The following is a 16,198-nucleotide window of genomic DNA, read 5'->3' as shown; positions in this document are numbered from 1 at the left end:
TGGTACTTTGAAAAAACAAATAAAATAAACAAAGTACTGGTAAATCTAAAAAAAAATGAAAGAAGAAAACCAAATTAACAGTATCAAAGATGAAAAGGCAGTTCTCACCTTAAGAGGAAATTAAGGCAATCACTAAAAACTATTTTGCCCTATTATATGACAATAAATATGGCAATCTAGTTGATATGGATGAATATTTATAAAAATATAAATTGCCTAGATTAACAGAAGAAGAAAGAGAATACTTAAATAATCCAATTTTAGAAAAAGAAATTTAATAAACCAGCAAAGAATTCCCTAAGAAAATATCCCCAGGACCAGATGTATTCACAAGTGAATTCTATCAAACATTCAAAGAACTAATCCCAATATTTTACAAACTATTTGACATGATAAGCAAAGAAGGAGTTCTACCAAATTCCTTTTATGACACAAATATGGTACTGATTCTAAGGCCAGGCAAATATTTAACACTGTACTAGCTACATTAGCAGTAGCAATTAGAGAAGAAAAGAAATTGACAGTATTAAAATAGGCGATGAGGAGACCAAGCTTTCACTCTTTGCAGATGATATGATGGTCTACCTAAAGAATCCTAGAGAATCAACAAAAAAGCTACTGGAAATAATTAACAACTTTAGGAAAGTTGCAGGATAAAACACATAAATCATCAGCATTTCTATGTTTCTAACACATCCAAGCAATAGGAGTTAGAAAGAAAAATTCCCTTTAAAATCACCGTAGACAATATAAAATACTTAGGAATCAATCTGCCAAGACAAATACAGGAATTATTTGAATGCAACTATAAAGCACTTTCTACACAATTAAAACTAGATCTAAACAATTGAAAAAACATTGATTGCTCACGGGTAGGATGAGATAACATAATAAAATGACAATCCAAAGCAAATTAATCTACTTATTTAATGTCATACCTAATGAAGTAGCAAGAAATTTTTTTACTGAATTAGAAAAATGTATAACAAAATTTATTTTAAAGAACAAAAGATCAAGAATATCGAGGGAAATCATGAAAAAAAATGTGGAGGGGGGCCTAGCAGTACCAGATCTTAAATTGTAATAAACAGCAGTGGTCATCAAAACAATATGGTACTATGATACAGAAAGGAGGATAAGTGGAATAGACCTGTGGTAAATAACTTTAACAAGACATTGTATGATGAGTCCAAAGAGTTCAGTTTTGGGCACAAAAATCCACTATTTAAAAAAAACTTCTGGGAAAATTGGAAAAGAGTATGGGAGAGATTAGGTTAAGATCAACATCTCATACCCTACATACACTAAAATAAATTCAGAATGGATGAATGACTTGAATATAAAGAAGGAAACTATAAGTAAATTAGGTGAATATAGAATAGTTTACCTGTCAGATATATGGGAAAAGAAAGATTTTAAGATCAAGGAAAATTACAAAATGCAAAATAAATATTTTGATTACATTCAATTAAAAAGATTTTGTACAAAAACCCCAATACAATCAAAATTAGAAAGGAAGTAACAAATTGGGGGAAAATCTCTTTGTAACAAAAACATCTGACTACTCTGAAGTATCACCTTACACATAGCAGATTGTCTAAACAGGACAGCAAAGGAAAACAATAAATGTTGGAGGGGATGTGGCAAAATTGGGACATTAATGAATTGTTGGTGGATTTATGAATTGATCCAACCATTCTGGATGGCAATTTGGAACTATGTCTAAGAGGCTTTAAAAGACTGTCTGTCTTTTGATCCAGACATACTATTGTTGTGTTTATGCCCCCAAAGATATAATAAGGAAAAAGACTTGTATAGAATTGTTGTGTGTCTTTGTCACTCATGCCATAGTAGGTGCTGGGAGGCATGAAAGACCATGCTTTGTGATACGGTCACACGTGGAAACTGGGGACTGCAAAGGAGACCCCAGGAAGGATGGAAACACCCACTGAATCCTCTCCACCAAGTGACTTTCCTCATTAACATCCCCTTATTATTGGAATTGTTATAATTATTATTCTTACTTAGCTCCAGGAAAAATAGATGAGAGTAACATTCTTGCAGCATTAATACAGATGTCCTACTCTGTCCCCCCAGAATATTACCAGGAGATTCCACTAACAAAATTAAACCTAAGGATTCTTATATACCCACTTAGATAGGATTCTCTTTTCTAGTCATGAAAACTTCTGGCAAATCTGTGCTCTGAATTCCCCAACCTATATCTGAGTCATGTTGATTCTACCCTTTGATCCTGTACTTAGCAACAATGTTTTGTTGACTATATTCTTAGGCTTCATGTCTGTTGTTATGTTCTATGGAAACATGTATGTTGAGAATGAAACCTTGTGCCAAGTAGATTGTGATCATGAGGATATAAAATAAAGCCAAACCTCAGCCAAGACAGAGCAGTTTATCCTGTGAAACCTGTAATGTGGGTTGAATAAAAATCTGTGTCCCATTCATCATTCCACCGACACTGTCCCACCTCCAAGACCCCATCCCCTGTGGGAGGCCTTCCCACCCCACAGCAAGTAGGATTTGGCTATATTTGATTCTTAAAAAAAAACCCTTACCTTCTGCTTTAGAATCAGTTCCAAAGCAGAAAAGCAGTAAGACCTAGACAGCTGAGGTTAATTGATTTGGCCAGGGTCACACAGTTAAGAAATATCTGAGGCTCCATTTGAACCTATCTCCATGTCTGGAACATTATTCATTAAACCACTTAGCTGCCTCTATTGGACTCTTAAATGTAGCAACTATAACCAGATTGCCCCTAACAACATTTCATCAAGGTTAAAGGTTCTAGTTTGTTCATTTTACAATAAACAATGGAAAAAATGGAGAGAAAATATGGAACTTCAGAATTTTTTTTTTATTTTTAAAAATGTTTATCTTTGGTTTCTTAACTTGAGAATTTTTCCATTCTGATATTTTTGGGGGTTTGGAGGTTATTTATATAGGATTTTTTTCAAAGTTTTAGAAAAAATTAATTAATTAATTAAAAGTGTTTTCCCATGGTTACAAGATCCATATTCTTCCTCTCCTCCCTTCAACCCCCCTCCCATAGCTGATGTACAATTCCACTGGGTTTTACATGTGTCATTGATCAATACCTATTTCTATATGGAATTTTTGTCAAGGCAAAGAAGGGGGTAATCAGATAAGTGAAATAATGGTTTCCCTAACCTTGTGAGGGAAGCTGAGAGTTGCAAAGATGAAATATGATGCTTAATCAGAAATTTCTCAATGAGGTTTTTTTTTAACATACATTTACAACATATTTTTAAACATACCACAATGAATGATTCTTTCATTCTGAGGAATTCAAAAACTAATTTTGAAAAATAAATGACTAAATAGCAACTGGAGAAGCCAGAGCAGACACTGAAGAAATGGTCTGGAACAACCTTCATCTGTGAGTTCAAACCATTCTCCTTTCATAGTTAATTCAACTATCTATGTTCTTTTCAGTCTGCAAAAATAGGCAGCTCAAGGTATAGTCATCAAATACTGCACTATATCTATAGAAACATAATAGTATACAAAAATTTATCTGGGGGGCACAAATAGGTGGCTCAGTAGATTGAGAGCCAGGCCTAGAGAAGTTCTGTGTACAAATCTAGCCTCAGATACTTTCTAGCTATGTGATCCTGTTAATTAATCCCAATTACATACCCCTTATTGCTCTTTTGCCTTGGCACCAATGCACAGTATTGATCCTTAGACAGAAAATAAGAACTTAAAAATGTATCTGATAGCTATAGTTGGTATTTAGATAGGCAAATGATATAACCATTTATTAAACCCTTACTATACAGGTAGTTCCAAATTAGTTTGCATAATGAATCATAAGAAATGGTTCCCTATATCCTAATTTGTACTATTCAAAATTATAATTACAATTAATAAGACAATTAGTTCCAAGTCAGCATAAATATACAGTACACATTTGAATAATGCAATCCCATCAAGGGAGTTATTATATATACCTATTGGGATCTAGCTGCTCACAAGGCTAACCACTGGGGACACGAAAAGAAGTTAAAAAAGAGTCATTGCCCTAGAAGAGTTTAAATTCTCATATGGGAAAACAACACATAAAAGGGAGTTGAAAAGAGAGTTTCCTTAGGAAGGTTTCTTCATCCAAGTCTGCTTGAGTAATTCTGAAGACCAGGAATTCTTCTACTATGCTTTTAGGGTTGCAGAGATCTTTATGTAATGAGTCAATTTAAACCTCACAATGACTTTGTGAAGTTCTATGGACATTATTACCCTTATTTTACAGATAAAGAAATTGAGTCTGAAAAAATTTAAGTCAATTGACATGTCATATACCTAGTATTTATTTGAGGAAGTAATTGAACCCAGATCTAACTGGTTCAAAATCCAATACTCCATCTACTTCATACAGTGTCTTAATTATTGCTGGTTAGCTTGGTTAGTGAGGGCACAATGCTTTTAACACTAAAATCATAGGTTGGGGTTCTTTGAGGGAAGTTGGATTTGTTCTTTCATTTCCATGAACTAGACTCTATATCCAATTGTTAACAACCAATTTATTTACCCTATATTGGTGCATATGAACTAGTTAGCAGGTACTGGGTCAAGCTTCATTTGAGACAAATTCCAATAATAAGAGCCAACATTTAACATTGAGCTACTATATGATAGGCACTATGATAAGCATTTTATGATTATTGTAATTTAATTCTCACAACAACCTTGAGAGGTGGTTGCTATTATTACCTTCATTTTTTACAGTTGAAGAAATTGCTGCAAATAGAGGTTAAGTAACTTGCCCAGAGTCATAGAACTATTAAGTGTTTGATGCTGAATTTGAACTCAACACATCTTGACTCCAAGGTAGACATTCTATCTGAGTAAACCTGAGAGAGCAGTAATCTCTTCTACCACAATGCCCATACTTGATTGTTATTATATCTCTGCATAAAGTCCTCCAGCGATGGGGAACTCAGGAATTCTATGACCCCTGCACTAGTCCATGTTACTTTCAAGTACCTTCATCAGATTGTTAGCTCCTTGATGATGAGGACTATCTTTTGTATGCCCACTAGTTGGCACAGTATCTGGCACAAGGTAAATGCTTAATAAATGTTAATTGATTGATCATTAGAAAGCTCTTCCTTAGGGGATGAGTACAAACTGCTTCCCTATAATGCCCATCCAATGCTGATTCTGTCTGGAAGGCTAAGTAAAATAAGTCTAAACCTTACATTAAAGTCTCAGAGCCAAATATCATCACACTTTCCCTGAGTTTCCTCTTCTCCAGGTTAAATATCCCCAGTTTTTTTAAACAGATGCTTATATGGTATGGTCTATAATCCTCTTTCTTCCTCATCATTTTATTTTGAACATGACACAGCTTATCAATGTCCTTTTCAAAAATGTGGTACCCAGAACTGAACACAATAATCCAGATGTGGTCTGAAGAGCCCTTTCCATCATAAAAGCCCTCTATACACATTACCCAATTAAGAATACATTCCACAACTCCCCTGGTCCATGTAGGCTAAATGAGAACATAACTCTAGCCTCCATTTATATAGTAGGCTTTTCACAGGAAGGGTCCCAGAGTCACTTAACAAAAACTCTCTCAACTACTATTAATGACCTTGCTTCTGGCATACTTTACACCACAATTTTAGCAAGCAGTAGAAAAAATGCTGGCAATAACAACTCATTTCTGAACAGTCTTAAATTCTACAGGGTACTTTCTTCCAAATGAAAACACATGGAAAATTTATGCAGATAGATATATGATTTGTCATTGCCTAATTGGAAACTTTTAGTAGCTTGCTCTTAGATCCACAGGATATGAGAAACTTAATTTAAGATTATCTGAAAAGATGATACTGTCATCATTAATCTTTCATTGACAGAGGCATAGAATGATCTAGAAAATCTTATTTGCTATTGCTTCACTTATTCTGTCCTGAAGTGGAGTTAGGGAATTGGAGGAGGTACTTGTCTGCTTTTAGAAAGGGCTCAATGATATTTCCCTGTAGGTTATCTGAAGAAATAAGGGCAGGGAGAGGAGCAATAAAGGGCAAAGAAGGAAACTTGCACTTTTGAGGCAGGGATGGGAATCCATTCATAGTAAAGTGAAAGAAGGGACCTTTGAACATATACCATTAGACCAAATGAAAAAACTGGATATTTTTACCCAAGAGATAAAAAGATCTCAATGGCATATAGGAAAATGCATTGATTTGAAAGGATATCCATGAAAGAGATATCAGATTTACTCTGCTTGACTTGAGAGAGCAAAACTGGAAGAAATGGGTAGAAGTTACAGAGACATACTTAATTGTGATGTAAGAAAAAAAATTCCCAATGATTAAACATATATATATATATATATATATATATATATAATGGAAATGATTATAAAACAGATTTCCCTTGCCATTTAACCCTATTCCATCTTTAGGGAGATCATTAAGCAAAGGCTCAATCATCAGTTGAGGAAAATAGCATAAAAAGGATTTATCTACTTATGGGTAAGACAAGACAGAATCTGAGGTCCCTTCCAACTCTAAGATTATGTTAATTGAAGCATTGATACCACTATTTCAATTTATATATTGGCAAATAGAATCTCAGAGAGGAAAAGTGAGCTGTCCATGTTCATTAAGGATTTTTGAGGCAGACTTAGAACTATAATTTGGTCTTCTGACTGCCAATTGCCCTAAATATCAGTTTGCACTGGTCCATTGCTTAACATGGATCCAAATTTTGGCATATACCCTATAATATAATAGCAGGCCACTGCCTAATGGATCAGATAGAATTTATCTTCCTAACTTCTCCATTGTGGACTAAAATGGTTACCCCAACTGGATCTGAAGATCCAACAGACAATAAAAAACCCAATCATATAACTGTTATTAATAATGTCTTATAGATGGGGTTATGGGGAAGAGAAATCAATTCAAAAAGATAAAATGCATGCTAGTTCCAAGTGAAATTTTCAGGTATTGTGAATGGAAGTAGATTTATGGACTAAAAGACATAAAATTAGTTAAAATAGTTGAATTTTAAAACCACTTTTTGTGCATAAATAATAATTTGATAAACATCTTTAAGTTTCCAAGCTACATTCAACAAAATACACATTATTCCTTTATATATTCAAAACTTTAGAATTTCATCAGGAAAACATATTTTGGGATTTATAAGATTTTGTTAAGTCAAAAAGTTGTCAAGTTTTAAAATAAAAGCAGAAAATATGTTTTCTTGGGCAGGAAGGTCTGTTACTAAGTTGCTGGAGAGCTAATTGGTAATTCAAAGGGCAGTGATAAAAATGGTTGGTTACCTTTTTTTTTTTAAATGCCTACAAGCCCAAGTGAACAACAGCAGGCTGTGATAAGAACAGTTTATCAGACACTTGCCTCAAAGCCTTCTGTGAAGAAACTAGGGCAAGAAAAATAGTTCTGGGCATCCCCATGAACACTACACCAAATGCTGTAGGTCTAGCATCCAAAATACCCACCCAATTCACACGCATACACCCATACATGTGTGAACACACACACACATCATTTCTTAAAAAAAATTTATGTCTCTTATTTGACTGGCAGGAAGGAATAAACACATGTAAATTATTTGTTGTTTTAGATTTTAATAGTTTAAAAATTATTTATTGTGTCTACTTTGAATAGAACAAGCTTTGGACTTCATTGATATCTCTAGAAACCCATCTTCTCGCAAGATCATATCAACTTTGAAACTCACCCCTTCTCAGAACCATGCTGCTTAGGAGTGCTAGAGGCTGAAGGGGCAGGGTCGGGGTGAGGAACAGCATGGCAGCAGAGCATGAGCCACCCAATGCTCAGCTACCTCACCGTTGGTGCCACTGGAGTCTCTGGGAATGAGAGGCCTTCTTGTAAGCTACATTAGTTGTGTTTAGTCTCTATGGCCAGGATCGCCAGCTGACCCTATGGACCACATCAACCAGCTGGCTGGAGCAATGGAAAACGTGAAGTTCAAGTTTCCTACCCTACCATAGTTCAAAGAAAATGATGAGGATTGGACCTATCCCATGTAGCAAAAGATACAGGAAATAGTACCTGGATTGTTTTGGGGGCCATATCCATTAGCTACGAAAAGCAAACTACAGAAACATGGAATAACCCATGTGTAGGACAAAACATATTTGCAAATTTTATTAAACCAAACTTTCAGCAATTATTTTTAGTATTTAGTACTGGATACTGCAGATAGTCCACTTGAAAATATTATACATTTTTCCCCTATGACTAAAGAATTTATTGATGGCAGTTTACAAACAGGAGGAAAAAAGTTATTTTCCATGGAAATGTAGGAATTTCTGAAAGTGGAGGCTTAGTTATTGCATACATTATGGAAACATTTGGAGGGAAATACAGGGAGACATTTACATATGTTCAAGAAAAAAGGTTCTGCATTAATCCCAATGCTGTATTTGTCCATCAGCTTCAAGAATCTAGCAAAATCAACAATACAGATGATGTCACCACTGCAACAGGAAAGATTGTTATCTGTTCAGTCTGGTACTACAGGCAGCTTAAACCATATACATGAAGAGGAAGAGGAATTTGGAAATATGCAAGTTGCAAGTGACAGAATGGATGATGCTACCTTAGACCAAGATAATTGTGTTTAAATTTCTGTATGTGAAGGGGGAAATACAGCAATAATGTAAAATGGTAAAAACATAAGCAGCTTCTTTTCAATTTCATCTTGCATCCAAATATCTTTCTCTACAACTTACTAAGCAACATTTTAAGAAGATGATGGACTTCTTGAATAGATGGCACTGGTTGTTTTATTTTTTATATTTTACATTTTTATTATGAATCAAGATTTTTGAACTTGCAAAGTATTATTATGATAATGCACTTTTCATAATTGAAAATTTCTTCATTTATATGATATAAAGTTATTACTTTAAAGCAAAATGCAAATTGGGGAGTCTCAATAATAATTATTTGTAATTTGTAACACTTTATTAAAAAGTTTGTTAAAATTCATTTTGTGTTCTGTTTATATATTTTTTATAATTTTACAATTATGGTGGAGCTCCTTCAAGAAATATTAATTCGAGAATCTTCCATATTTTAAGTAAAAGGTTATGTACTTTGATCATCCTTTCATGTTTGGAAGCTAGCCTTGGACTTCCACTGATACACTTCAAATCATGGCATTGGTCCAGTTTCCCATATCACTCCATTAGCAAAACTTTTAATGAATAGAAAATATCTACTTTTGCCAATTATACCATTGGTATTTCTGGAAAAAAATTATAAATTTCAAATGAATTTTGATTCTGGGTCCATCAACTCTACACTGTTTGACATGATCACAAGTGAAAGCTGGAGATTGCAAAGCGGCCCCCAGGAGGGATGAAAACACCCACTTAGATCCCCCTGTGTGACTTCTCTTACTAACATCCCTTATTATTGGAATTATAATGATTATTATTCTCTCCCTAGCCCCAGGAGAACATAGATGAGAGCAAAATGCTTGCAGGGTTAACCTAGATGTCCCGTTTTATCCCACTAGAATATTGCCAAAAGATTCTACTTACAAAATTAAACTTAAGGGTTTCTATGCACTCATTTAGATCATAGATGGGACCCCACCCCTTTCCCTAGGTCACAACTCTTTTTAGATTCTCCACCCCCATACTAGCCAGGCCATGATAAATATTAATTGTCTTTCATGCAGAGGTATGTTCCACCTCACTTATTTGTTTTGCTAACTGTAGGCAAGGTAAAGTGTCTTGGAAACCTTAGTGAAACATTAGAAAATGAAAGCCTAATATTGGAAAAAATACTTAAAACTAGGTTATGTTTATTCTACTCTCTGACCCCGCACTTGGCAACAATGTTGTGTATTGAGTAGCTCCTTAGAAATTTGATTGATTGTGTATTTGATTAAAGTAACAAATAATCACTCTTGGCTTAACTGCATGTTTGAGCACATCACAGGTTAATGAGGAAGTGACTGCTAGCTGTGCTGCCTATGATGAGAAAAATATCTATCTTCTGTAAAAGCTTCGCTTTTGTTGTTAGGATCCATAGAAACAAAGTATGTAGGATAATCATAGTTTGTTAATCAAACACTTTGTTAAACGTTAAAGTATGCTTTACTCCATTACTTGTAAGGAAGCATGTATGTTGAAAAACGAAATTGTGTGCCAAGAACATGTGTAATCACAGAGGGTATAAAAATAAAAACTAAGCCAGCAAAAGGCAGAGCAGTTTCTTGTGATGCCTGGCTGCAGGTTGAAATGTTAACTGCTTTCCATCTTCATTACGCCAACGTCATCACACCTTCCAAGGACCCCCATTCCCCACAGGAGGGCTGTACCCAAATACCACTGCACCTTTTTGGATTTTCTTTTGGTGAAAGTCAGTTACATCTGTGTTCTTTGGAAAAAGTCTAACCTTTTCTCTTTGTCCAGAACTATTCCAAACATTGATTACAACATGTAAGTTGTCCTACTATTTATTTTTCAAAAATTATAAGTAGAAAAGTTCATTCTATCATTGCTAAAATTAGCTTCATTGAGGCCTGGAAATTGGACAGCACTTGGTAGTGAAAATGTTTACAAAAATATTTGAATTATTTTTGGTAACTTTAAATTTAAACTATATATAAAGAGTAATGTGAAAAATTGAGCAAATTGTTTAAAATGAACCACATTCTTCTTCTCACCCCCCAAAAAGTAAGAAATGCACTCCCTCTCAAGGCCTCTTTCCCCTTGGTGACCTCCCTTCCTATGATAGAAAAGGGTAGAGAGTACAATTTTCATTTGGAGAATACACCCTTGGCAGTCATCTCATCATTTCTGTCCTTTCTGTAATCTTGTGGATTTCATTATACATCTACTCTTAACTCATGCTAAATAAATACTCTTTTTTCTCCACTCTCTGCCCACAATTCTTTTTTGTGTTGTCTTATTAGATTATATTCTCCTTGAAGGCAGGGTCTTGTCTTTTACTTTTCTTTGTTTGCTAGAGGCTAAGCACAGGCTTAGTGTTTGAAACATAGTAAACATTTAATAAATATTTATTAAAATTTTATTGACTATAGACAATACCGAATAAAAACAAGAAAAGATTCTATGCCCTATGGGAATTTAAAATGTAGCTGGGGAATATGATACATACACAGATAAGTATAATATAAAAATTGCATTATAGATGTTTTTAAATTATTGTAATTCTTGTATTCTAATTAAAGTAATTATAATTCTTGATTTTAAAAGCTGCTGACCTGAATATAAAATATTTTGTTCTTAATAAAAATATTAAATTTGCCATAACTGATTCCTCTTGCACACTGGGTCCTTGGGTCAAAGGTCCAGAGACTGACAGACATGATTCAAATAGGCCTCACCCCTTAAAGGAAAAGCATATTATCAACCAATAATGTGATTAACAGTCAGATGGGGTATATTTGAGAAAGCATTCAACTTGTAGTGAGACAATTTGGGTTTAAATTTCAGAATCACCACTTCCTAGCTATGAGACTTTGTAAAAATAATTTTCTTTCATTTTGCTCAGTTTCCCTGACTCTAAAATTGGCATGGTAATACCTGTTCTACCTCTCTTATAAGGCTGTTGTGAAGTTCAAGTGAGACATAATGGATTTAAACTGTTTAGTGAACCATAAAGCACTATATAAATGCCAGCTATCACTTGCTTTTATAACTACTAAAAATCAATGCCTGATGGGTTTGCAATGCCCCTCTCATACAACGAATATGAATGCTGACAGAGTCAACTCTAGGTTTTTCCTAAATGAACTCTTCTTTCTAAGCTTCAAGCTGTCATTTCTTATCTCCTATTAATTTCCTCCATATAGCTAATAGCTGCCTATAAAACAGATTTGGGGAATGCTAGAGCTACTAGGGACTTAAGGAATCATTCCTTCCAAATGCCAAATGTTGCAGAGGAAGAAAGTGAAACAGAAAGTGACTCAATAGAAGAGTCATACTGACAATGAGTTGCAAAGCTGAGACTTGAACTAAACCCAGAGCTCTTTCCACTACCTTAACTGCCTTGTAGTTTCTTAATTGTTCCAGAACCAAAGCCTGACTCAAGCCTGATTGAACTATAAGAGAATACATTTTTAATTAAACTGAGGGGAAACACATTTAATGATTTATTACCTTCTTCCCTTAGAGCAATGGATTAGGAAAGAGGAAAGATGGCAAATGTGTACATGTTTTCATATACACATTATATAAATATGTACAGAAGGGGAACGACACAATATTTTTAGAGAATTACCAACTTTATCCTGTATATATTGTATTCAGAGGAGGGCTTAGCAAGAATTAATGTTTGGACAGTTTCAATTTCTCTTTTACTTTTTTTACCATATGGAATGACCATTAAACTTTGACCACAATAGTAGTCCAAAGCAACAAGATTCAAAGGGAAATATAAATATTCCTTCAAACCTGAAGATGAATCATTTTTGTTTGCTCTCCTGGTCATCTGTAGCACAGTTCCAGTCACTGGAGTGAATTCTCAAGAGCTTACAGCATAATTGAAATTCTAACACTAATCTAGTCAGAAACCATAGTTTTATAAACTGAAGCCAATGCCATCAGAGTTTATGTTTCTCCAAAGCTGTTTGTACCTAGATGAATAAATCTAAATATTAAGATAGGAAACATTCTATAATTGTCAGTTTACCTTATGTCATATCTTTTTTTAGGCCCTACTCTATCATATGACTGCTATAAAACCTAATGCAATTTTGAGGAATTAATTAGAGTTTTGGACCCTAACCAAGGTATGTGGGGATAGGGAGGAATATTTCTGTCAGGCTCTGCAGTAGTAAGGAAGGGTCTATTAGGACGAGTATGCTCAACTCTGCATTAGGCATTCAGATGGGACCATGACCAGTTGAAGTATATCCAAGGAGGGTAATAGGACAATGGCATTAGAAACATAAGATAAATGCTAAAGAAATAATGAAGAGCATTAGCCTTGAAAAAGAGATCCTTAAAGGGGTCATGATAGCAACAAGAATAATTATAGCTAATTTATAGCTAATAATATACCACCTTAAGATTTAAAAAATATATATTTTCTCATTTTGATCTTTACAACAAGCCTGTGAAGTAGCTGTTATTATTGTTTCCATTTTACAGAAGGGAAAACTGAGCCCAAGAAAGGTTAAGTCACTTGCCCCAGGTCACATAGAAAGTAGGTATTTGAAATGGGATTTAAACTCAGAACTTTCTGACTCCAAGACAAGAAATGATCATTGTCTTTAACTTTGTGAAGGACGATTATGTAGGAGAAAAATAAGAAAACTCCTATGAACTTTTGTGGGGAAAAATGACAATCAATGAAACAAAGTTAAAGGAAGTTAGAATCTTACTCAATGTAGAAAAGACCTCCATAGAAATTGGAGGCATCCAATATCAGAATATGTTGCCCTGGAAAAGTATGCCACCATTACTGGAAGTATTTAAGAAAGATTGGATGCCTCTTAATTTGACTGGTCTATTTGTCAAAGATATTTTAGAGAAAAATAGAGAGGAATAATCATGTGAAAGTATCCCTGTGCCCTTGTCGGCCCTCATCTGAAATTTTGTGTTCATTTATAGAAACCATAGTTTAAGAAGGACCCTTAAAAACTGAAGAGTCAAGAGAAGGAGAATCATTATGGGAAAGAGTGTGGCGATAACATAATATGAGGATAGTTTGAAGAAACTGGCCAATTTCATGGTGGTATCGGAGGGAATAATAGAGGCTTTCAGGCATTTGTCATATAGAAAAGGGATTAAATTTATATTGTTTTTTTCCAGCGACCAGAGCACAAGCAATGGGTAAGGGTTGTAAAGAGGTCAATTTATTCTTGTTATGAGATAAAGTACCCTAACAAATCTATTTGTACAAAAGCAATGAGCTGCTTCAAAAGTTTATAGGATGGTATTCCTTGAAGGTCTTCAAGCAGAGGCTTGACAATCACCTAACAGGACAATCTTAGAGTGATATTTCTTTTGGTGTATGGGTCTATGGAACAGATGGCTTCTGAGGTCCCTTTCAGTTCCAATTCTATGATTCTGAGATTCATGAGCAAAGATTCCTTCTAAAACTAAGATTGTATTATTCCATGTTAACATAATCATAAATCCTGAGTTGATAAGAATTTGAAAGTTTATTTGGTCCAAAAACATAAGGATTAGAGATTGAAATAACATGATAACACAGTTAGTGAGTGGAAGAATAAAGATTCCATTCTAGGTCCTCAGGTTCAAGATACAGCACTATTTCATCTGTGCTGTGATAATATTTTAAAATTCATCATTCATTCACAAAGTATTAAATCTTTGATTATTGAGGTTACATGAGACAAAGGAGAGCAGTAAATTTTAATTTGCTTATAAAATTTATACAATAAGGGGACTCTACTAAATAACCTCTGTCTCTTCCAGTTCTAACATTATGACCTATTTTTTTTCCTTTTAAAGACTTGGAATCATAGAAAAACATTTGACAATATTAATACGTTGTTTATTTTTTTCAGACATTTTTAACTCTTCATGACCCAATTTGGAGTTTTCTTGGCAAAGAAACTGAAGTGGTTGGCCATTTCCTTCTCTAGTTCATTTTATAGAGGAGAAAATGGAAACAAACAGGGTTAAGGGACTTGTTCAGGGTTACCTAACCAGTAAGTATTTGAGGCTGTGTTTGAACTCAGATCTCCCTTACTCAAAGCCCTTCTCCTCTTGGTAATCTAGCTGTCCTCATTGAGAACACCTTGGTTTTAAGACCACTTCTGATACCTATTACCTATGTAATTATGGCCAAGTTAATATGCCAGGGCCTCATTTTCCTCATATTTTAAAAGGAGACAGTTGGACTCAAAGGCCTCAAAAATCCTTTTTAGCTCTAGTTCCAGAGCCCTCCTTCTCTCTTGCTTTTTATAAGAAAATGGATTAATCAATTCTTATTTTCCTTCCAGATTCATGTCAGATGCTATTTCCTAAGCAAAACCTTTTCTTATTCCTCCTATTTATTAGTGTCCTTTCATTCTTCAGATCATCTTATATTTCTTACCTGTACATATGTTAAATTTCCCCACCAAAATGTAAGCTCTTTGTTTGGGGTACTGGTTTTGCATATCCAGAATAAAGGATAGGACCTTGCACTTAATATATACTTAATAATTGCCTCATAGATCACCCTCTGAAAACTTGAGCACTTTTTACTCTGGATTTAGAAGCCATTTCATTTGAGGCAGGAGAGGTAAATTTGGAGTATCCAAATGTTAATTATCGACCAATGAAATCCTTAGATCATTGTCATAGGCTTTAATTATTTGTGCAATTGCTAATTTTATTTTTTAATGTTTATCTTTTAGATATAAAGAAATTAGACATGTACCACTTACTCCACAGGCTCTGTGACTAAGAGACTGAAGGAAACATTGCTTTGGTGTTTTTAATTTGTATCATGCTGATTTTATAATCCTTGCTGGGCTATAGGTGAGTCTTATTAAAGTACACAAATTTAAGTAAAAACTAGTAGTTCCAGAATGTGAGTTACCATTGCTATTAGAGGCTTTCTAAGAATTTCATCCACATACTAAAAAAATGCCAGAAATAATGACTTAAATGGAAGGAAAGCAGTGACTCTCCACGCTATGATACAGTATTAAAAATGTGGAGCTAAAATGTTCCCCTGATGGAATTAAAACTAATCTCTGGAGACATCAAGGGACCCATGAACAGAAGATTGTGGGGAAAAGACCTGGATCCATAATGTTCAGTAGTCCATTTTTTGTGTTCTGGTTTTTACTAACATTAAAAACTGAAATAAATTGTATGACAAGGGATATGTAAGGAAGTAAACTTTGTCAGAAGCATGAAGAGTTCCCATCTGGTGTCAGCCTGGATTTATGAGTAAACTCAGAAATGTTCTTAAAAGCTTGAAAATCACTATACAAATTCACAAAAAAATCCCACCCATCTTCCCCACCCCCAGCAAGCTTCATAAATCAATAAAAGCATATAGAGAAATGTTCCTGTGAAGTATTAGGAAAGCTATAACATGCCAAAAGTACCTCATAATTCTCACCTCCTCATCCCCTTCCTACTTGCTGTCTGCCTACCCTCACCATGAAGCAATAAAACTTTTGGATGATTATCCAAAAAGATAAA

General features: G+C 34.4%; 1 protein-coding gene and 1 pseudogene across 5 annotated transcripts in view; one reads left to right on the top strand and one right to left on the bottom strand.

Moving 5' to 3' along the window:
- Positions 1–16,198, bottom strand: part of DLGAP2 (DLG associated protein 2) — a 1,318,656-nt gene that overhangs the window by 741,475 nt on the left and 560,983 nt on the right. The window lies entirely within an intron of this gene.
- On the top strand, positions 7,994–8,969 carry LOC103097928 (serine/threonine/tyrosine-interacting protein-like; annotated as a pseudogene).

This window comes from Monodelphis domestica, chromosome 1, assembly GCF_027887165.1.
Source record: "Monodelphis domestica isolate mMonDom1 chromosome 1, mMonDom1.pri, whole genome shotgun sequence".
Classification (NCBI taxonomy): domain Eukaryota; kingdom Metazoa; phylum Chordata; class Mammalia; order Didelphimorphia; family Didelphidae; genus Monodelphis; species Monodelphis domestica.
The sequence above is the reverse complement of the archived record's forward strand: the minus strand, read 5'-3'. Positions and strand labels throughout refer to the sequence as shown.